Raw genomic sequence first — 1,099 nt, forward strand, 5'->3', positions numbered from 1 at the left:
GGGGGGGGAAAGACAGCCTAATGAGAGTTACAAAATTATACGTTACTCATGGATCAAAAGTTTTACATAATATTGGCTATTTTGTATACACAGATTTGAATGTTTCCATTTCTTTGTATTTTATTCCCAAGTATTTTTCACACAAACAATGGTGAACTGAAAATATAGCCTTTTAATTTTTTTTTTAATTTTTTTTTGGATACTTAGTGCTGTCCAGTTAGCACTAATTCTTACACACTTACCTTTCAGCATTTTGGTAGCCACTTTACATAACAAGACCAAGCTAACAATTAAGTAGTAACACCTTGGAAAACTACAGAGACAGTAGTAATTAGCACTGTATAGCCAGCATTGTAACTTGTCGATTACTGCTCCTATTCAACCAATGAAAAAAAGCCCCAAACTAAACACCACGTAAACAATAGCTGTCACTTAATGACCACAAGGTGCATTTGGTGCTCCCAGTATTGCTTCAGGTCTTTAACTGCTCCACCTGGCCACAGCAGAGGAATTTCATGTTAAATACTGTCACCTGGGCATCTGTAGTAGCTACTGATTTTAATACCGAAGTTCCTCTTAAGATTTTCACTTCATAGCACAAAGTGAAGTCCAGACTAAAAGAGTTAGCTTCAGAATGGCAAATACCTCCCATATGACAAGATAAAAAAAGATACTTACATATGTACAACACCACATCTGGTAGTTGGGCGCTTTTTTTTTTTTTAAGTTGACTCTACAACTGGTGTTCAAAAAAAACCCTCAGACTGTGGAGCTCATTACTTTAATGAATTACTTAGACGTTTGTTACATAAACAGATATAGCTTCTGCAAACAACACGAGAGCCCTGCGGTGCTTGGCTGCAGGTCAGGTAAGCGATCTACAGCATTAAAAAAAAAAAATACTGCACCAGCACGCGAAGTTGAAAAGTCTACTTCCAAACCGTTAAAAAGCTACAAGGACGGAAGCAAGCAAGACGGAACAAACATAATTGTACTATTTACCCTTCCTATTCCTAAGAAACAAGAGATCCACCTCTGCTCTTCACACAGCCTTATTCTATCTGGCGACCACTTCAACAGCCGCCTCCAGAATTGCGAC

This window comes from Aptenodytes forsteri, unplaced genomic scaffold (assembly GCF_000699145.1).
Source record: "Aptenodytes forsteri isolate BGI_AS27 unplaced genomic scaffold, ASM69914v1 Scaffold99, whole genome shotgun sequence".
In the NCBI taxonomy this organism is placed as follows: Eukaryota; Metazoa; Chordata; class Aves; order Sphenisciformes; family Spheniscidae; genus Aptenodytes; species Aptenodytes forsteri.